At 31.7% G+C, this 23,980-nt stretch overlaps 1 pseudogene; it reads left to right on the top strand.

Annotated features, from left to right (window-relative positions):
- The first annotated feature begins 720 nt into the window (after positions 1–720).
- Positions 721–1,555, top strand: LOC126264946 (uncharacterized; annotated as a pseudogene).
- Positions 1,556–23,980: the final 22,425 nt, after the last annotated feature.

Genomic DNA, 23,980 nt, shown 5'->3' with positions numbered 1-23,980 from the left:
AAAAAGGGAAGTAGAGAAAATAGGATCATATATTGTGGATAAACTTTTAGAACGAGTTGAGAATTATAAAGAATCTACCCAATGTTCCCGATATATTTTAAATGAGATACTAGATAATATTTTCAATTCACGTCCAAACGAAGAAGCTCTTAGTCCATGTGGTACAACAACCCCGTTACGTTCTGTTAGAACTAAGTCTAATTTAACCCCATGCAAAAGTGAAAGAAAAACGTTTTCAGAAATAAATGAAGAATATGAACGGTACGTTTTTATTCAAATTGGCAAAATTCATCTTTTTTGGAAACCATATCTGACGGCGACGACTTAATTAGTATTATTTTAGAATTGAAAATTTTCCTTTGGATATAGAAGTTGTTCCTGAAATCAATTCATTGACAGGTTATCGAATTGTAGATATCAGATACTTCCTAAATATAACAACTAAAATTCAAGTACAACACAACAAGAGGTGCACTGGTGGACAATTAGTTTATCTAAAAGAAGTGCGATGTGGGTTAAGAAGCACATTTATTTTAAAATGCAACATTTGTGACAAAGAAGTATCAGTTTCAACAGAAAATCCGAAAACAAGGTCCAAAATTAATAGAGCAGCTGAATGGGGAACATTTTCAGTAGGAAGCACCTACGCACATTTAATGGAATTATTGAAAGTAATGGATATTCCATGTTTATCTAAAAATTTGTATTATAAAATTCAAAATGAATTGGATCAGGTGTGTTATAGTACCATTACTGAAATTTTTATTGTTTTTATACATGAAATATTATAGGTATGGAAAGAATCATTATGGCTTGCTTTGGAAGAAGCTGGAAAATTAGAACGTGAAGCTGCAATTAAGGAAGGACATGTAGATTCACATGGCATTCCATATATAACTGATGGATATTTAGATTGAGGATGGTCTAAACGAAGCTATGGACATACGTATAATGCAAATTCTGGAGCTGTAAGTTTATAATATATTCGGATATGTAACAAATAACATTTTATGTTATAATTTGTAGGCTGTTATAATAGGGAAAACAACAGGAAAAGTATTATTCGTAGGTGTAAGGAATAAATATTGTTGTATTTGCGCTAGAGCCGAAAACAATAATGAAGCTGCTAAAACACATATTTGTTTTAAAAATTGGTCCGGTTCATCATCTTCAATGAAACAGGATATAATAGTAGAGGGATTTAATAACAGCATAGAAATGCATGGGTTGAAATACTTAAAATTTATTGCAGATGGTGATTCCTCAGTTTTTAAAAATATTAAAGAAAAGGTACCATATGGACACGAGGTAAACTTGTAATATAAAATAATAGATAAGTTTTACAAATATTTACACAATACTTTTTAGGTTGTTAAAATTGAATGCATGAACCATGTATTAAAAAATTTCAGTAAAAACCTTTACAAAATTAAAAAAGATACTCAAGGGGTCCCTGTTGACGCCAGAAAGATGTTAAAAAGCGATACTATTAATGAACTAAATAAATCAGTTCAATCTGCAATTTACGCAAATACGCAGGATCCAGAAAATCTAAGAGCCGATATTAGAAATACAATATATCACGTTTATGGTAATCACAGTGCTTGCAAACAGTATTTGTGCACCAATACTGGAGACGTTTCTAATGATCGAACAACTCAACTTATATCTTCTGGCCTGCATCACCATCTTTTTGGTGCTATTGAGCAATTATTAATGAAGGCTGATTTTCTTCTTGATAAAGAAACCAACAATAAAGCAGAAATTTTTATGAATATAATAGCTCGTTTCAATATGGGAAAAAGATTGAACTTGATTCAAAGAAATTCATTTCAAATACGAGCTCATTTAAGCGTCCTCTCTTACAATTATGGTTCAGATTGGCATACAAAACCTTGGAAATCATATTTTAATGAAAGTCCGGGTAAAAATCCAAAAAAATTTATAAGTGCTCAGGGTAATGAAAAAGAGCGGAAGCGCAAAAATCCTTATGATAGGGAATCTGTAAAAAAAAGGATCAAATTTTCAGGAGATTCTAACTATGGTCCTAACATAGCGGAAACATATGTTTCAGATAGTGATATCAACTCAGCAGTACAAAATTTGTGCGAACGTTTGAAGGTGGTGTATGCTTTATGTATATATACATATATACTCCTACTTCTAACCCTAACACCAAGCCTTCCTCCCGACCAGCCACCCCACACCTCCAAAACGCAGAAGTCTTCCACAAAGTGGGATACGCCTATGGAGGTGTTCTCGAAATCCTGACGACGCACCCCTGTGCTCACCGAAAGGACACGGAAGCACTGGAAGTATTTGTTTCCATTAAGGTCAAAATACAAAAGTTAATAGTTAGAACATGCCTGCTTACAAGGCGACGTGGAATGATAATGCAAGGTACTCAGTAAAACGCTTATTGACTATCTTACAACATTGGTGGGCTGTATACAACTAACTCTGCTCTTACAACTTAACTCTGTTTCTATAACTAGGCTCTTCTGTTGTTTTTATTCTCCGTTGTCATCACAACCGTTATACACGATGTCTAGATATTCTAACATAACTTGCCTCGAGTGAATTGGACCAATGATGAGTAAGTATAGTGTTTGCATGAGTACTGAGGTTTACACTTTAAACTATCAATTATCATTGGTTGATTGTGTCTTATGAAATTTTATACAACATGTTCCTACTTTATCTACATGTAAAAAAATTAAAAACTAAGTTTCCTAAGTTGTTCTCTAAAGAGCTTATAAAATTAACTATTCGTTATTCATTTGTAGACATTTGAATTCCATTCCCATAATCAAATTTCAATGTTTTATTTATTAATTCGTTATTCATTTGTAGATATTTGAATTTCGTTGTCATAAACTAATTTCAATTTTGTTCATTAAATCTGGTAGACCAAAAAGTTTTCTTTACTTGTTTACCAACAAACTTTAATCAGTTCAAACTTTTATTTCATACGAACCACATCTCTCTGAAGTTGCTTCTACGCTTCAATTCAAAATTATTAGTTAAATATTCTCGCTTTTATTAATGAGTCCCTGCCTCATTGGAAATGATAATCGGAAGAAATACTTGTGTATAGTAATACTAGAAATGAAACAGATCGTATCAAACTGTTATTTTTAGGGAATATTTTTGTCTAAATTCATTAATTTACTTACAGGAATCCCAACTAAACAAAGAATAAGTACTTTAATTAATTTGTTTTCAGAATAAATTAAGATTGAAATCTTAAAGTACGATGCAAAAGGCAAATGGTGTAAAGATTCTAGTGGCCCAAGAATTGGATTTAAATGTAAGTATAATTTTCATCTGTATTCAAGATTTTTATAATTAATAACATATTTTATGTTAAAACACACAATTAAATTATTTAAATTAAATGAAAAACAAATAAAATTGGTATATATAATAAAATTAATCTTTAATATTAATTTTATATATCTTTTTTAAAGTATTTCGACGATTCGTTGGGCACGAGGAGTTACGTTCTCATGGAAAGGCTGATTACCATTATATAAATGAAGATGAAATGAGCCACGACAAAACCCGACGACATCGGCAAATATTTTCTCTGAGGCTATGAAATATGAATAAAAATCTAAGAAATCCGAAAATAGTACAAGAAAAAATCACAATAAAGAAGAAAACATCATTACCAAGAAACCGTATTCAAAAGTTCTACCAAAAAGGCTGAGGACTGGAATGTTTCCATTGGAGTTCCACATATCTATCTCTGTATATAGCAAGTACTTTCAATTTATGGAAATGTTTCCATAGTGTGGATCTAGGTATCAACTCATCTATCATCTGAGAATGAAGCTTGTTTATAGCAATTATAATTTTAGATTAGTGCCGAAGTAATTTTTCCTTAAATTTTAATCTTTACTGTAATCACTAAATGTGTTTCCTAAAAAAATATGTTGCATATAACTTTTAAGTACCTCCAATGAATAGTTGAAGGTTAAAAAAATCGACAATAGGTCGAAACCATTTATTAACAACCAAACTTATATTAAATTAACCACATAACTTAAAGGTACACAAAATAGTTTTATTTGGAAAATTATATTATATATAAATATTTGGGAATCACATTTATAGTCATTTAGTGTGGGTTGAAATATAAGGATGAATTTGATTCGGAACAGTTCTACCATTTAGTACAACTCATCTCATCTCGATATTTCTTAGCTCTGTCAATTTGTTGACACTGTGGATTCAAACGAATAGAATTATACCAAAAAATATAACTGAACCACAACTTGATGTAATATTAATACAATGCAAGATCAAATAAAATTTACTTGAAAGACGACATCCCTCACCTCTCTTAGCAACAAAATATATATCGGCATTTAAGTATAAAGTTAACAATGTTAACAAAAACAATTTCTATTCACATGTTAATTATCTGCAGAATCACAGACAGTATTTCTTTGATTCAAAATAAATGTCGACGAGAGATCTGCAACTGATTTGATTTCAGTGACTCGTAATCGAAACCTTCAGACAGTAGGTTGCTATTGTTGTAAATGTTTAAATATTTCACCTTTTTAAATCAAAAGATAATTCACGTAGTTGATTCTTTAAGCAAGAATTTGTGAGCGGCAAATTTCAACTAAGTACTGAATTTTTTCTGTCACGTTTGGTTGGATTATTACCCTCAAATAACACAAAGATACCAATCTTTCCAAATTTGCTAATTTTATGTCAAAATTTAATTAGATTCCTCATCTCTAGATGACAACTTCAAATAATGTCAACACATTTTATTAACAAAATCATGAAAAAGTGATTTCTACTTTACAATTTGCTGATTTGCAATCTTTGTTCAGATGAAATTTATAATTAATAGCTCTATCATTTGTAATTTTGTTGAAATTTTCATCTACGTTTGTGCATATATATTTTAAGTGTCTCCACGTTTTCTTGAGAGCTGACAAATTGGACAACTTGGTCTTAGTTGCTGATTTATAATCGCGATTATAGGAACCTGGGATCCTATTAAGTAGTATTTAAAATTTAAATTTTAAAAAATCTTTATAAGCATTCAAGAGGTGAAACACAATTTACTTTACCTACTTCCACCATATTTGCTTTAAAATAAAGTTCACATCGTGGTGGTGAATCAAAATTTGAAGATTGTGATGCACAATATAAATTGAACTTTGCTAATGTTATTTGATGGGATAAGAACCCTTTAGAAGATAAATAAAAGTTGCTCAAGTTTTTTGTGCTCTTCGCAATAACTTAATGAACAAGTTTAGAAGGTAAATTTACCAAAAAATAGTTTTGTACATAATCTGGATTCAATAGCAACGAAGGCAGTTTGTTTATCAAACAAAAGAAACACATTCAATATTCATACATTCTTCCTTTCTATTTACCTGGAAGAATATCATCATCTAACACATGTCTGATCGGTATTCCAAATAAATGCTTTTCTAAGACAATTGTGTCTCAATTCCTGACTCTGTTATAGCGTAAGCTTTATTTTCAATAATAAGATGTTTTTTCGCATTGTAAAATAAATTGTTTCAGAAGAATGTTACACTGTTAACTGTCACAGGAGGATAGCTCCGTCATTATTATTATAGAATCCTGTGTTCAGAATCTCTCGACAATTTAGAATATCATCTTTCTATATTTGGTATCGCCAATAAAAAATAAAAATATAAACGTACAGGTCCAGAGTTCTCAAAAACTTATTCTCCTGTTTTAAGAAATTGTTAGTAAATAATTTCATTATTTATTCCATATGGTATTACTCAAGCCTTAACCATTATGTTAAACCCTACACATTTTCCATTTAAATTCAATCCATTGATGTTAATCATCAAATTTGACTCTTTTAAGAAATTATGTGTTATGAATTGAATGATGAGATACCTAGTGTTCTCAAGTTTCACAGCATCTCTTGAATGTTGAAATTGTTAATATTTTAAATTAAGTTTTGGGAACAGTTGTAAATAACAGTTGCTAGGTTACAACAAGAGTTCTATTGTTTTTTAAATTTGGATTCCCTTAGATACATAATTTATTGCAGTTAATCAAGGCGGAATATTGTAACAATTACATTAATAACGAAATATATCTATTTTAGAGCCCTGATTTCAAATAGTGTTAATTAATCATGAAACTCTCGGAAATCAAGCCACATGAAAATTTCCCGTGGGCTTTAATTTTGCTGTATCAAAATATTACCAATTATATTTAAAGTTCACTTAAATAAAGTTAGGAGATAAGATATATTAACAAAACACCAAAATGTCTTAGAAACTGTAAAAAAAAATCCCGATTTGTATATATATCAAAAGTTAACCAAAGTTATACAATATTACAGAGTACAGAGAGTATTTAGTGCAAAATATCGTGTTATATATACCGCCCCTTTGGTTGACTGAATCAACGCACTACAACGCCGTATAATCAAATTGAGACATCCCTAATTAAAAATCGCTCCGTTATTTTCCTTCTTTCAAAAAAATCTTTGGTCACTGTGTTTTTCATTCTCTTCTACAATATGATTTATTCAATCAATTTTTGAAGATAATTTTTGCAATACCCTCAAAAATTATTTCTTTTTACAGATTGCAAATTTAAATAAAGTATCTTGAGAACTCCATCTACATCCCAACGCATATGGAGAGTTACCACTTCTTGAATGTCTATAAGAGCATAAACTTTCATTTCAATTATGATATACCTTATTACAGATATTTTAGAAGAATACTGCTTAATAGGATACAAGGCTCCCAGAAAATTGTGAAATAGTGTGAATTACTATTTCATGATTTGGTTTATAATTTGTGATAACATTATTTGAACTTGTCATCCAGACATGAAAAATCTAAATAATTTGCGACATAAAATTATCAAATATGGAAAGATTGGTATATTAGTGTTGTTTGAGGGTGATAACTAATGGTGAAGGAGAAAAATTCAGTGCATAGTTGAAATCTGTCGCTCACTTATTCAAGCTGGAAGAATCAACTACGTGAATTTACTGTTTATTTAAAAAGGTGAAATATTTAAACAGTTACAAAAATAGCAACTTACCGTCTGAAGGTTTAGATTACTAGCCCTGAGAGTCACTGAAATCAAATCAGTTGCAGATCCCTCTTTGACATTTATTGCTGCTGAATAGATTGCTGCTAAGGGAAGTTTCAACTATTATAAGGTGAGGAATAGAATTGAAAACAAGATAACTAGCCTGATGTATAAACACATAAATAAAATTTTAATTAATTTGTAATTACAAAATAAAACGAGTGGGTGTGTGACTGAGTGACATTTTACAAACTTTCAAGTTTCAATAGCAACGAATTGTTTGTCAAAAAATAAAATAACATGTCAAATTATGTTTCTTTATGGCATATGTCAGAAGTATGTAATTTAGAAAAAAGTTGTCTTCTCTCAAGCAAATTTGATTTGATTCTTACATTGTATTAATATAACACCAAATTGTGGTTCAGTTATATCTTTTCTTATAATTCGTTTCAATCCACGGTCTCAGCAAATTGACAGAGCAAAGGAATATCGTGATGATTTTTCAATTTGTTATAATATTTTTGATGGTAGAACTGTTTCGAATCAATCTCATCCTTGTATTTCAACCTACAGTGGATGACCATAAATGAGATTCCCAAATATTTAAATATAACATAACTTTACAAATAAGACTACTTTGTTTAACTTATGTCGATATTTTAATACTAGTTTGGTGTTATAAAATGGTTTCAACACATTGCCAATTTTTTCAACCTCCAATTATTCAGTGGAAAAATATACAGATATATATATATATATATATATATATATATATATATATATATATATATATATATATAGTTATTTAGGAAACACCTTTTCCGTCATAAATTACAGATTAAAATATAAGCAAAAACAACTACAGCACCATTCTAATATTATAATTACTATAAACATGCTTAATTCTCAGATGTTAGATGAGTTGAAACGTATGCCCATACTATGGAAAACTTTCCATAAAATGAAAGTACCTGCTTTAGTCCTCTGCCTTTTTGATAGGTTGTGATTTTTTCTTGTACTTTTTTCGGATTTCTTGCATATTTTTTCATATTTCATAGCCTCAGAGAAAATAGCATGCCCTCAATCTCCGGAGATCTATCTTTCAACACTCTAATCCGGAGATTGCATGCTTGCATGATATCCAACCCTGTGAATCCGACAGATACAAGAGACCTTGTCTCTTGGCTGTCTAGACCTCTGCGTCTCTTTGGGACATCTTTTCTTTACCATGTAGCGATTGTTACGTACCTCTTTAGTTTTCCCTTCTATTTTCCTAAACCTTTGTGGTTAATTACTCTTAGGCCATGATCTTCGCATCGGTGCCCGGAGAGGCCTCCTTGTTCCAATAAACAAAAATCATAATTTATTCTGAAAACAAATCAATGTGTTGTTTTATGGAGCGTTATTCCGTGTTTAGTTGGGAATTCCTGTAAGTATAAGTAATGAATTTAGCCAAAATTATTCCCTAAAAATAACAGTTTGGTACGATCGGTTTCATTTCTAGCACTACTGTACATAAGTATTTCTTCTAATTACCATTTTCAATGAGAAAGAACCTGTTTTTTATGTGTAATAGTTTCTGCTCGAAAGACCAATGTTTTGTATGTGCTGGACTAGTAAAACTGCCAAGTTTGTGATTTTTCTGTTTATTTTGCTCGGAGCATCTGAACGTTGTGTGTTGCTCTCGAGCTTACTTAAAAGTAAGTAACTTAAAGCTAATTCACCCTAACTAACTAAGGGGAGGGGGTTTCGCATTAGACGTTGCCAATGTTGACAAATGCTCTAACATGCCGCCCGCCTTGAAAATACAATTTTCAATAGACAAATAGAATATAATTAATACATTGGAAATCAGAATAGGAGTCATAATAGAAAAGTCAGTCACAAGGTAGCGCACACACTTTCGAAATTGCTCGTTTTAGCACACCGGTTGTGCTTTTTACACTCACTACACGCACTTCTCCATCTTCACCAGGATGTAACTCAAGAATGCGTCCCATACGCCACTGTAGAGGGGGCAGTTGATCGTCCTTAATGATGACAAGATGTCCTGGTTTAAGGATGTGTTGACCCGCTTATTTCCATTTCAACCTGGCTTGGAGTTCGGACACGTACTCTTTTTGCCAACGTTGCCAAAAGTGGTGTTTCAGTTGATCCAGTCGTTGGTAATTATTGAGTCGGTTGACAGGAATGTGGGAAAGGACAGGTTCAGGAATTGAAGTTAAACATTTGCCAATTAGAAAATGACCCGGCGTTAACGGAGCCTTTGAAGCCATGCAAACGAAGACACAAACATAAGCCTTTATGATTTTTGCACCTCTTGTTATTCTATCTTTCAACAAAAATGGTCCTGCGTAATCCAAACCAACGTTTGTGAAAGGATTGAACTGATTAACGCGGCATTCAGGCAGATTACCCATCAAATATTCCGTATTCGTTGGCTTAGCCTTAAAACATCGAATACATTTCCGAATTAATCCTCGACATACGGTGCGACCTGAGATTGGCCAATAATTATCCCGTACGGAATATAATAATTGTTGAGGTCCGCAATGTAACAGTCTGACATGCTCATTTCTGAGGACCAATTCTGTTAAAACATGACTCCTTGGTAAGATGACAGGATGTGTTTTGTTAAAATTATAATCGCCGTTAACTAATCGACCACCCACACGTATTAAATTGTCGTTATCAATAAACGGATTTAAAGACAATAGTCTGCTTTTTTTATTAATTGGCCTTTTATTTACCAAATCATTATACTCAGTAACAAATGTAGTTTGTTGCATTACACGTAGCAAAACTACCACAGAATTTTTTAATTCGGTACAGCTCAGAGGGCCAGATAGTTTTTTTTCTTTACAATTTGAAATAAATCTTAACATGTATGCAACAACGCGCTTTAATTTTGTTATCGACGAATATCGTATGAAGATGGATTCGTCTGTAATGGTTGTTTGCAAACAAACAGTTTTTTGCTCTGGAATTATATTCGGTTCAGATTCCGTAAATTCTGGCCATTCTGACTTATCTTTAATGAGCCACTGTGGGCCATTTGACCAAAACGTGGAGGTTTTTAAAACATCTGCATTCGTACCTCGTGATAATAAATCTGCAGGATTTGACTGAGACCTTACATGATTCCATTGTTCTTGTTTTGTAAGTGACTGAATCACACCCACGCGATTTGCAACAAAGGTTTTCCAACGCGATGGACAACCTCGTATCCAACAAAGAACAATCGTGGAATCTGACCAAAATAATTGTGCTTGAATGTTGAGTCTGATTGATCGTCGTACCTTGTCTGTTAATTTTGCGAGTAATGTTGCAGCGCATAATTCAAGCCTTGACAATGATACCTGTTTAATTGGCGCAACCTTTGATTTGGAACAAAGCATTTGAACAAAGTACTGATTTTTAACCTTACATCGTAGGTAAATACAGGCACCGTAAGCCGTTTCAGACGCGTCTGCAAAACCGTGGAGCTCACATTCCTCGTACTCTGGCTTCAACACAAACCGATCAATCTTCAAATTATTCAAATTTTGAATATTATTTACAAATTCTGACCATAGACTGGATAAATGAACAGATATGGGATCATACCAATCTAGTTTTTGTAACCACAATTTTTGAATAAGGATTTTTCCCAAAATTGTGACAGGTGCAATCAATCCCAAAGGATCAAATATTTGACCTATTGTTGACAAAATGAAACGTTTGGTTGGAAATTGTTGAGAATATTTAAGCTGACTTGTTTCAAATTGAATAATGTCGTTACAAGCATTCCATAGTATACCAAGCGTCTTATTATTGTCATTTGGTCCCAAATGAATTAATCCAACATTTAAATTGTTATTTACTTGAAATTTAGATAACAATTCTGAATCATTACACAACCATTTGCGCAGTTCGAACTTGCCCCGTTGTAAGATGTTTGACAGTTCTCGCTGAATGCGCAGTAACTCTGCCTTTGAATTAGCACCCGTAATCACATCGTCTACATAGAAATCATTCTCAATGATCCTGCTAATTTCGGGAAACTCTGTTGAGTGATCCATAGCTAATTGTTTCAAACATCTAACACTTAAGAATGGTGCTGATGCTGTGCCGTAAGTTACGGTTGCCAGCTCATAGGTTTGTATTGCTTCATTTTTGTTGAATCTCCAAAATATTCTTTGCATGCATCGTTCATCAAAATGAACCAGAACTTGACGATACATTTTTGATATATCTCCTGTGAGAACATATTGATTAATTCGGAATCTCAATAGTATGGAAAACAACTCATTTTGTATGGTCGGGCCGCTGCATTGAACATCATTTAGCGAAAGACCGCTACTTGTCTTGGCCGACGCATCAAATACAACACGTATTTTTGTTGTCAAACTTGATTCATTTAAAACCGCATGATGAGGTAAATAATATTGAGTACCAATCTTCTCATCACCTACATCCTCGACTTGTTTCATGTGTCCTAAGTCGATATATTCTTGCATGAATTCATCGTAACTTTGTTTTAAATGGCTATTTTCCGCTAATTTTCTTTCTAGCGGCTGAAATCTATTTAATGCTCCTTGCCTTGATTCGCCTAGCAGACCTTTTTTGTCGTTAAACAGAATTCGTACAATGAATCTGCCAGACGAGTCGCGCTCATAATGATCTTTAAAATGATTCTCGCAAAACTGTTCCCTTTCATTAAATATTTGATACGAATCACCTATTTCCTCTATTTCCCAAAAACGCTTCACGATTTCATCAGTTTTGTTTACGACTAAACAATTGACTGAATGCCTCTGATTCCTTTTACTCCAACCTCCTATAACGATCCACCCAAAGGACGTATTTTGCAGCATAGGATTATGTTTTCCCAGTGAAACACGCTCAGGCAGTAGAACCTTCCAAAATATGTCGGCACCCAATAGGATGTCGATATCATTGCATATATTGAAAGTAGGATCTGCCAAAGTAATCCGACTTGGAAGTGTAAAGTTATATTTTGGCATTGTAGTAGAAGGTATGGGTTCTGTGATCTTATTCATAATTAAACATGAAACGCATGTTTTGAATGAACCTTGAACAGAAGAAATGTCGAGTATTGTTTGATATTGAATCTCCGATATAGTTTGACCAACACCAGAAATTTTAAATTGGGTTTTGTGTTTATTTAAATTTAACATTTTAACAGCCCTTTCAGTCACAAATGAACTTTGGGACCCGTTGTCAAGTAGTGCACGTAGAACTTGATTGTTGCCTTGTGCATCTGTTACATGAATTAAGACTGTTGACAAGTAGGCTTGCCTTTGTTCATTTGCCACCGAGTGATTGACAATGGTAACTGGCACTTCAGTGTCAGTGACAATTTCACTGCCAACATGTGTCTCAATATGTAGTAAGGTATTATGCCTTTTGCCACATTTTCGACAACTAAATGAATGGCATGTTTTGCAAAATGAAATAACTGAAATATCAGTTGTCAGTTAGTTTTCAAAACAAACGTACAGGACCAGAGTTCTCAAAAACTTATTCTCCTGTTTTAAGAAATTGTTAGTAAATAATTTCATTATTTATTCCATATGGTACTACTCAAGCCTTAACCATTATGTTAAACCCTACACATTTTCCATTTAAATTCAATCCATTGATGTTAATCATCAAATTTGACTCTTTTAAGAAATTATGTGTTATGAATTACATCCGAAATAAATTGATGGCGTGTTTGTAGTTGTTGAGTTTTTGAATGATGAGATACCTAGTGTTCTAAAGTTTCACAGCATCTCTTGAATGTTGAAATTGTTAATATTTCAAAATAAGTTGTAGGAACAATTGTAAATAACAGTTGCTAATTTACAATAAGTGTTGTATTGTTTTTTAAATTTGATTTCCCTTAGCTACATAATTTGTTGCATTTATTCAATCATATTGGAACAGTTACACTAATAACAAAATATATCTATTTTAGAGCTCTAATTTTAAATAGTGTTAATTCGTCATGAAATTCTCGAAAATCAAGTCACATGAAAAATTCCCGTGGGCTTTAATTTTGCTGAATCAAAATATTACCAATCATATTAAAATTCATTTAAGTAAAGTTAGGCATATGATATATTATCAAAACACCAAGATGTCTTAAAAACTGTAAAAAAGAATTCCGATTTGTATATATATCAAAAGTTAATCAAAGTTATACAATATTACATAGTACAGAGAGTATTTAGCGTACAATATCGTGTTATATATACCGCCCCTTTGGTTAACTGAATCAGTGCACTACATCGACGTATAATCAAATTGAGTCATCCCTAATTAAAAATCGCTCCGTTATTTTCCTTCTTTCAAAAAAACCTTTGGTCACTGTGTTTTTCAATCTCTTCTACAATATGATATATTCAATCAATTTTTGAAGATAATTTTTGCAATACCCTCAAAAATTATTTCTTTTTACAGATGGCAAATTTAAATAAAGCATCCTAAGAACTCCATGTACATCCCAACGTATATGGAGAGTTACTACCACGATTTTAATATATTTTTAAAGCAAGTATGGAGCATATAGGTAAAGCAAGTAAATTGTGTCTCACTTCTTGAATGTCTATAAGAGCATAAACTTTCATTTCAATTATGATATTATTATTATTATTATTATAGATATTTTAGAAGAATACTGCTTAATAGGATACAAGGGTCCGCTATGTTTGGTAGTATAAAATACCTTCATTCTATGAACAGTATCGCGAATAAGCAGAACGAAAATACTCCATCTTTAGTTCTCGATGTTGTCAGTGTGTTGTCAAAACACGCATACTGTCAAGAAAATATGGAGACACCAAAAATATATATGCACCAAAGTAGATGAAAATTTTAGCAGAACTGCAAATGATAAAGCCATTAATTATAAGTTTCAACCGAACAAAGATTGCAAATCAATATTTACGCAGAAAATTTTAAAATAGAAATTACTATTTTATGATTTGGTTTATAAGTTGTGTTGATATTATTTGAATTTGTCATCCAGACATGAGGAATCTAAATAATTTGCGATATAAAATTATCAAATATGGAAAGATTAGTATATCATTTGAGGGTGATAACCAATGTTGAAAAAGAAAATTTCAGTGTTGAAATCTGTCGCTCAGTTATTCAAGCTGAGAGAATCACCTACGTGAATTTACTGTTGATTTAAAAAGGTGAAATATTTAAACAGTTACAAAAATAGCAACTTACTGTCTGAAGGTTTAGATTACGTGCCCTGAAAGTCACTGAAATCAAATCAGTTGCAGATCTCTCGTCGACATTTATTTCAAGTTTCAATTGCAACCAATTGTTTGTCATATGTCAGAAGTATGTAATTTATCAAAAAAGTTGTCTTCTCCCAAGCAAAACTTGATTTGATTCTTATATTGTATTTCACCAAATTGTGGTTCAGTTATATCTTTTCTTATAATTCTATTCGTTTTAATCCACAGTGTCAGCAAATTGACAGAGCAAAGGAATATCGTGATGATTTTTCGATTTGTTATAATATTGTTGATGGTAGAACTGTTTCGAATCAATCTCATCCTTATATTTCAACCTACACTGGAAGACTATAAATGAGATTCACAAATAATTAAATATAACTTAACTTTACAAATAAAATTACTTAGTTTAACTTAAGTCGAAAATTTAGTTTGGTGTTATAAAATGGTTTCGACACATTGTCGATTTTTTCAACCACCAATTTTTCAGTAGAAAGATTTACAGCTATATATAACATAATTATTTATAATATATACAACATAATTATTTAGGAAACGCATTTACCGTCATAGAGTACAGATTACAATAGGAAAAATTTCTTCGCCACAATTATAAAATTATAATTATTATACACATGCTTAATTCTCAAAATGAAAGTACCTGCTTTATACACAGACAGATATGTGGAACTCCAACGGGAATATTCCAGTCCTCAGCCTTTTTGGTAGAACTTTTGGTAATGCTGTTTTCTTCTTTATTGGGATTTTTGCTTGGACTTTTTTGATTTCTTGGATTTTTTTTTTTCATATTTCCCGATATGTGGCTTTGTCATAGCACATTTCATCTTCATTTATATGATAGTAATCAGTCTGTCAATGTGTCAATTCCTAATGTCCAACGAATCGTATAAATAGCTTATTTGTTTTTTATTTAAATTAAATAATTTAATTGTGTGTGTTTTAGCATAAAATATATCATTAATTATAAAAATCTTGAATACAGATGAAAATTATACGTACATTTAAATCCAATTCTTGGGCCTCTAGAATCTTTCCAGCATTTGCCTTTTACATCGTACTTTCAGATTTCAATCTTAATTTATTGAATTTATTCTGAAAACAAATTATGTATAAGAAAGGTATGTTTCGATATGAACTGATTAAAGTTTTGTGGTAACCAAATAAAGAAATCTTTTTGGGCTACTTGATTTTATGAAAAATATTTAATTTTGCTTATGACAACGAAATTCAAATATCTGCAAATGAATAATGAATTGTTAATGTCATAAGCTCTTTATAGAACAACTTAAGAAACATAGTTCTTAATTATTTTTACAGGTAGATCAAGTTGGAACATTTTGTATAAAATTTCATAAGATTTGTGCTCTCAATCATTAACATCCATATTGCTTAAAAGTAAATCCCAATCAACTAATGACAAGTGATAGTTTAATGAGTAAGCCTCAGAACTCATGAAAACACTAAACTCATCATTAGTCCAATTCACTCGGGGCAGGTTTCAATCTCCAGTTACTAAAAATATATCCACTGATGCACAATGATTGGAATAAAAATCAGAACCAGATGCTGGTAAACTGTTCCAATTATTCACTTTTGGCTTTTGACCATAATGGATATAAAGACTTCCAGTACTTTCATGTCTTTTCGGTGAGCACAGGGGTGCGTCGTCATCAGACGATTTCGACATCACTTTTATAGGCGTGACCTACTTCGTGGAAAACTTTTGCGTTTCGGAGGTGTGGGGTGGCTAGTTGGGAGAAAGGATTGGTGTTCGAAGTAGGAGTATTTCCAGGATTTACCGAAGGTGTCTGTAGTTTAGCAGACAGCTTACTACATTACTTACTTTCATTCGTTGTAGTTCACCCTCTAGTTCCGATATTTTAATCTTAAGGCCTCTTGAAGCGCCGGCAGACTTTTGGGTTTTATTGAGATTTTCACTTGGCTTGTCTTTTCTCCTCAAACTACATATAGTTTATTTATCTGAGTTTGAATCCGAATATAAACGCACACTGGTAAATTGTAATATTTTTCAAGGAAAAGAATAATATATATTAGGGCAAATTTTAATATTGATAAGATTTAGATGACTGAGATAATGTTAGAAATTGTTCAGTGTTCAAATTTATGTATTTTGAATTGAATTAAAGCAAAAAGGTCAATACACTAACATTTAGAAAAAAGTTTTCATAGAAAAGAAACACTTAAATTAGTTTGGCAATATTGTGAAGACTGATATGAAATACGGTTCGTATTCTTTGACAACTCCTTGACAATCTTGACAACTGATCTTTGTGTAATTTTATTTTGTTCGGTATCCGATCCTATAATGCTCTTTGGCGAATTACGGAAAGAGGTTATTTCAATCTGCCAAAATGTGGAGAATGTGTATCGTATAAATATTATTCCAGGAGCTGACCCAGCGTACTAAATTTGATAATATGCTTTCCTTAGTTAACTTAATGCTGTCTTGTTAACCCTAATTAGTTTACTTGAAGAATTCTTCTAAAAAAAATCTAATTTACAGCGCAATGTAGCTTACACTACTATAAAGAATGAACAATTTTGACACAACTTAAAACAAATAATGTTTCATCTCCTCTTGGGATGCCAATTGTAACTGATGCGATGACCAGGTAGGAGTGCACTGAAACTACACATAAACTGTTAAAATTGTAATTTGAATTGTGCGCCTGTGGACAGTTAAGTTGTAATTTTAACACTAAATTCTTAAATATAAATTTTTCTTGAGAAATAATAAATTCTTTTAAGCCCAGAAAGACTTATTTACTGAGAAAAGTAATAAAGTTAACCTAAAACGACAATTGAAAGGTGATTTCTCGTAACATTTGGAATAAATGTTCTTAAATTGTCAGCAAACAATCAATTGGCATTAATTGAAAAGTTAACCGACTGAGATAATTACGTAACCTGGTTATTTGCTATAGAAACACATCTACAGCAAGAGAAGTTGTGGACTGCATAAAACCCCCCACATGTGTCATTGTGGACATAAAACGAGACACAAAGGCAAAAACTAAGATAAATTTACTAGTTGACTCAATAAATTACGTGCACATACAAGAGAGTAGTACTGCAAAATAAGTATGGGATAAATCTTGGTTGACACGCTGTGATGGACTGCTGCATGATCTCTGTAATACTTCACATACTGCATGTTAAAACGTAGAGAAATATATGAGTAAAATAATGTGTACTGCTCACAAGCTCAGAAACATTGGTTGCGAAGTTGACGATGAATGGCTATTTACAGTGCTACTCTCCGGTCTACCAGAATCCTATAAACCAATGATTATTGCTATTGAAAGCTCCGGCATGAAGATACCTTCTGTTTCTGTGAAATCAAAACTATCACAAGATGTTAAACAACCTGAAAGTGACTCAACAGTATTGTCAGTCATCAAGAAAATTAAAAACAACCACAGAAACAAAGTAAGGGTCCAAGGTGCTACACTTGTAACAAAAGGTCAAAACAAAAAGGTGCTTTTTACAAAAGTATTATGTGTTCCTAAATTGGCAACAAATCTATGGTCTCTAAGTCAGATTATTTGTGATGGTAGCCAAATAAAATTTGACGGAACGAGCTGTGTTATTATGAAGAGCAGAAGTGAGGTAGTATCTTCCTACTGTAGCTTTATGTTAGGGTCGACTGGAACAGTATTAGGATCAGCATTAGTCATTTCAATTCTGTTTAAAATTTGTTCCATATAAATACTAAAACTCTTTTCGGTGTAGAGTCGAATTTGGCATGCCAGCAGCAAGGGAATTGTTTTAACCCATATGGTGACTTGTTCAATTTACATACCATGTTTTCGTTATGATCCAACCCTTCTTGTTAAGTCATAAATAGGTGTCTTCAAGTTCTCCATATAAAAATGCTGTCTTTACATCTAGTTACTTGATTTTGTGATTATTTTGTACAGCCAAAGATAGTAACGATCGTATTGAACTGATTGTTTGTGCAAAAGTTTCCTGGTAATCAACACGTGCAATTTGTCCATATCATTTCACACACAGATGTAATTTGTAATTTGTTATTATAACAAATCGAAAAATCATCTCGATATTTCTTTTCTCTGTCAATTTGATGACACTGTCAATTAAAACAAATAGAAATATAATAAAAATATAACCACAATTTGATGTAATTTTAATAAAATGAAAGAAACAAATCAAAATTACTTGAAAGATGTCAACTTTTTTCTAAATTACATATTGCGAATATGGTTTAATTGGTCATTGGACGTTTTGTTTATATTGTAACGTGTGGCACATGTCACAAGGAAACGTAATCTTAGCAACATAAATGTTATTTTCTTTTATTTGATAAACAAAATTCCTTCGTTGCTACTGAAACTTGAAAGTTCGTGATTTCCGTGATTTTTCAGCACTCGTAATCGAAATCCTCAAACAAAAAGTTGCCATTATTGTAATTATTTAAATATTTCACTTTTTTAAATCAACAGTAAATTAACGTGGTTGATTCTTTCAGCTTGAATTAGTGAGCGACAATTTTCAACTATGCACTGAATTTTTCTCTTTCACTTTTGGTTGGGTTATCACTCTCCCACAACACCAAGATACCAATGTTTCCATATTTGCTAATTTTATGACGAAAATTATTTAGATTCCTCATGTCTGGATGACAAGTTCAAATAATGTCAACACAACTTTTAAACCAAATCATGAAATATTGATTTCTATTCTACAATTTTCTGCGTAAAGATTTACAATCTTTTTACAGTGGAAATTTATAAGTAATAGCATTCTTTTGTTGATTTATTACATATTTTTAGTGTCTCCACGTTTTCTTGAGAGTTGCTATCGAGTACGCACGTTTTGACAACTTTCTGACAACTTAGTCAACTAATGTTGAAGTATTTCCGTTCTGGTTAATTGCTGATCTTATAATCGCGATACCGATTATAAAAAGAGGTTATTTTATACGACAAAGCATCACAGAACCTGGAATCCTATTAACCATTATTTTTCTAAAAATCTACTTTATAGTGCAACAAGGGCAACATAATTAAAAGGAACGCTTACGAAATTATAGACATTCAAGAAGTGAGACACGATTACTTGTTTTACTTATATGTTCCATACTTGCTTTAAAAATATATTAAAATCGTGGTAGTAACTCTCCATATGCGTTGAGTTGTAAATGGAGTTCTTAGGATGCTTTATTTAAATTTGCAATTTGTAATAAGAAATAATTTTTGAGGGTATTAGAGAGTTTGATGAATAACCCGAAAAGTTTTGACAATGACAGAATATGGAAGGGCGTCACAACTAAGTTGACTTATTAATTACTAGTCAATAATAGTTGATGTTAACAGAGAAATGGAAAGATAAACTATTTCTACACATTATTTCTTCTTCAACAATAACGCATACTTTAAGCTGGAATTTATATGCTAAATTACTGTCCATCCCATCTAAAAATTGTTCTGCAATCAGTGCACCAGAATATTCACCAGTTTTTCTTTTACATTTACGCAAATTTATTTTAGTTTGAGCCAAACCAACTTTTCTAGATAAACTACCGCCTAATCTGTTACACATTTCTAAATTTCAAACATATTACATTAAAATCTTTTATGTAAAGTGTAACTTTCGAAAATAATGTTGATTTATTTTTTTTAAAAAACTAATCACCTTACATTACAATCGTTATGATTATCTACAGTGGAAAACTTACTTGACAACTCCAGCCCAGTTAGTTCAGCAAACAATAAATCATGGCAGATTCTATCAGATGCCTTTTAAAAGTCTGTATAAACAACATCAACCTGTAAATGATTTTCAAGAGCAACAACTGTCGAATTGTTATAAATAAGAAGGTTGGTCGCAGAAGATTTACATTTGCAAAATCCATGTTGACTCTCATTTATAATATTTTGGAACTATTTTGAAAATGAATTTTTTTGGACAATTATGGAATACAAAACATTTTTCATACAGGCCTAAATTTGTTACAAGTAAACTATCTCCATTCTTTAAGGTAGGTGTAATAAATGATTTTTTCTGTACATTAGGAAATAAAGCACATTTTAAAAACAAGTTAAATTCCATTTTTAGAGGCTTTGTTAATGATAATCCACAATTCATTCAATGCTGTAGAAGGAATATCATAAGGACCTCTATTACTAGATAAATCTGACTTCTGAGTTCATTAAAAACATCAATCTGGAAAAGTTAAATATAAACCAAAATATTTTCATGACAAAACGATATTGCTTAAATTTGTGTTTGCATTGAAAGCTAAAAAACGAAACAAACAGCTCACGTGTAAAGACTAAATACTTATTTCTTTTGTAGTTTTCGTCTTTTCAACGACGAAATTGTAAGTTACCAAAAAATTGTTCAAGTTCAGTTTTGAAATCAAATTACATTTTGTACATATTCAGGTTCCAACAGCAATGAAGGCGATATGTTTATTAATCAAAAGTAAAACATACTTCTGTTGTCTGAAGAATATGCAATGCTTTAATACAATTCAATATACATAAATTTGAACACTAAGGAAATCGGGTACCTCTGGAAACGTCGGCAGACATTTGGTTTTTATTGAGATTTTCACTTAGCTTGTCTCTTTTCCGGACACTACACATAGTTCACACACACATAGTTTATTGATTTAGTAACCGAAGTTACCAGCCAAATTAACAACTCTCCTCTTTCGAATATGGTAACTGAATTGGTCCGAATTTAGTTAGTTACTAAATTCAGACAAATAAAAAAATTTGTTTACCTGGTTGGTAACCTTGGTTACCAATCCAAGAAACAACTGAATTAAGTTTAGGTTTTCGTACTATAAACAGTTTAATAACTGAATTAGCGGTCATGAAATGAGTAAACAGCAAGCGTGCCTGCAAGAAGTTTGAGTGCTTCAGAGTCCTATTGGGGCCACACGGCATATCGCCAGTTTCATTTCAGAAGAAGTTCCTATTAAGAGACAAAAACCGTGAAATAAGAAAATGAAAAGGCGGCTCAAATCCAGGTTCGATTGTCAGAAAGACACAGCTAATTATTGTAAAGCCCCAGTTTTGATCGGCTGGATTAGAGTACATTAGAGTACCAATTAATTCTCTGTTTCGTGTGGAGTCTTTGAACATTTTTAAATCTCTGTTAACTTTCTAAAATATATTTTTCTTGTTTAAGTGTTACTCTTTTCTTACTTTGGTTAATTTCTATTCCAAAAAAAACCTAGCATTCTTTGATCTTCAATTTCTCAGCTAATTCTCTCTTACTTTCATTACCAGTTCGTTTTTCAGCAGTTCTTTTGTACTCCTTATATTTTTCAAGAAATTCTCCTTTTGACATGAGAAAATACACCTTGCACCATCCACTATTATCGTCTATAAATGTTCGAAGATATCTTGATCCACCTCTGGTTCTAACTCGCTTTGGTCCGCAGATGTCTGAATGAACAATATTCAGTAACTGCTTACTTCTTAATTCTCTGGCAGTAAAGGGTGTCCTTGCATATTTACCTCATTGATATATGCCACACCACGTGGGTAATTTATCGTTATCCAATTTTATTTATACTTAATCAAATAATATAAAATATATAAAATATATAAAATAATTGTTTCAAAAGTGCCATACATCTTTGGAAATCTCGCATCCTTTGATACTCATGAGGTCCGATGGGCTTATGCATAGGATTATGTCCGCATTTACCTTTTTATCTTATTTACATCCACGTTTTAAGCGCTGATTCACTTTTTTTGTCACCCTGACATCTAACTGACTTTGATACTTCATTAACGAAATTCCAGGTATCGATTTTGGTAAGTAACGCCTCTACCTGAATCCGCCTCGTGTCGAAATTTTCTTTGGATAGAAGTTCAATTCTTGTACCACAGATCGCCATCTCGAGTCCCATGTTTCGATAGTATGGACCTACCTTATAACTCATCCTACATCTGAGAATTAAGCTTGTTTATTCTAATTATAATTTTAGAATAGTGCCGAAGTAATTCTTCCTTAAAATTTAATCTGTACTGTAATCAGTAAATGTGTTTCCTAAAAAATTATGTCGCATATATCTTTTAAGTACTTCTTTCCACTAACTAATTGGAGGTTAAAATTAATTAAATTAACCACAAAACTTAAACAAAGTAGTTTCATGTAGAAAGTTATATTATATTTAAATATTTGGGAACCACATTTATAGTCATTTAGTGTAAGTTGAAATATAAGGATGAAATTGATTCGGAACAGTTCTACCATTAAAGTTATTATAACTCATCTCGACATTTCTTTGCTCTGTCAATTTGTTGACACTGTGGATTCAAACGAATAGAATTATAACAAAAAATATAACTGAACCACAATTTGATGTAATATTAATACAATATAAGATCAAATCAAATTTACTTGAAAGAAGACAACGTGATTCCAAACCACATATTTCGAATTAGGTTTAATTGAATTAACCATAACTCTTGCCTATAATTGGACAGGCTGACATACATCATAAGGTGACGTAATCTTACCAACATAAATGTTATTTTCTCTTATTTGACTAACAATCTTCCTTCGTTGCTACTGAAACATGAAAGATTGCAAAATTTCACTCAATACAACACTCACTCCAAAATGTTCGTTTAATTTTGTAAGTACTAATTAATTAAAATTTTATTTATGTGTATATACATCAGGCAAGTTACTTGTTTTCAATTTCATCCCCCACGTCTCTTAGTAGCAAAATATATTTCTGCATTTAAGTATAAAGTTAATGAAAACAATTTCTATTCACATGTTAATTATCTGTCAGATTCACAGACAGTATTCCTTTGATGGAAAATAAATGTCGTCGAGACATCTACAACTGATTTGATTTCAGTGACTCGTAATCGGAAACTTCGGACAGTAGGTTCCTATTATTGTAACTGTTTAAATATGTCACCTTTTTAAATCAAAAAATAATTCACGTAGTTGATTTTTTAAGCAAGAATTAGTGAGCGGCAAATTTCAACTAGGTACTGAATTTCTCTCTTTCACGTTTGGTTGGATTATCACCCTCAAACAACACTAAGATACCAATCTTTCTAATTTTGCTAATTTTATGTCAAAATTTATTTAGATTCCTCATGTCTAGATGACAAGTTCAAATAATGACAACACAATTTATAAACAAAATCAAATCACAATTTTCTGTGTAAAAATTTGCAATCTTTGTTGAGTTGAAATTTATAATTAATAGCTCATTTGTAATTTTGATGAAATTTTCATCTACTTTAGTGCATATATATTTTAGGTGTCTCCACGTTTTCTTGAGAGCTCGTAACCGCTACGCACGTTTTGACAACTTGCTGACAAATTAGACTACTTGGGCATGTTGGGGTATTTTCATTCTAATTAGTTGCTAATCTTATAATCGCGATTATAGGAACCTGGGAGGTAAGGTATAACATAACTGAAAAGAAAGATAAACATTCAAGAGGTGACACACAATTTACTTGGTTTATCTATATGCTATATGCAGAATCTTAACATCTACTACATGTCTGATCGGTATTCTAAATAAATGATTTTCCAAGTAAATTGCGTCTCAATTCTTGACTCTGTTATAGCGTAAGCTTTATTTTCAAGAATAAGATATTTTTTCGCATTGTAAATTA

This window comes from Aethina tumida, chromosome 1, assembly GCF_024364675.1.
Source record: "Aethina tumida isolate Nest 87 chromosome 1, icAetTumi1.1, whole genome shotgun sequence".
Lineage (NCBI taxonomy): Eukaryota > Metazoa > Arthropoda > Insecta > Coleoptera > Nitidulidae > Aethina > Aethina tumida.
The sequence above is the reverse complement of the archived record's forward strand: the minus strand, read 5'-3'. Positions and strand labels throughout refer to the sequence as shown.